Source organism: Apaloderma vittatum, unplaced genomic scaffold, assembly GCF_000703405.1.
Source record: "Apaloderma vittatum isolate BGI_N311 unplaced genomic scaffold, ASM70340v1 scaffold31643, whole genome shotgun sequence".
In the NCBI taxonomy this organism is placed as follows: domain Eukaryota; kingdom Metazoa; phylum Chordata; class Aves; order Trogoniformes; family Trogonidae; genus Apaloderma; species Apaloderma vittatum.
Window position 1 is genome coordinate 7,088 of NW_009707951.1, and position 344 is coordinate 7,431.

Genomic DNA, 344 nt, shown 5'->3' on the forward strand with positions numbered 1-344 from the left:
CCTCGCTTTTGGGGGCAGAGCTGCTTGGCCCCGCGATGGGGGCTGCAGTTCTTCCATGTGCCCTGTTGTGCCTGGCAGGATGGGGGCAAACAAGGCCCTGCCCATCCAAGAAGCGCTCAGGAGTTGGTTTTGGCCCCCCCGATTTTCAGCGGTGCAGCAGCCCTCCCTGCACTCTCCTGGAGCATTGCCAGGTTGGAGCTCTCTGTCCCGGGAGTCTTCTTCAAGGCCACTCCTCATGCTGCAAAGCAGAGCAAGCTGTGCCCTCCACTGTTCCAGGGAAAGCAGTCATTAGGCTTCAGTGTTAACGGTGACACGACTGTGGCTCTGTTGAGGTCTGGAAGAAC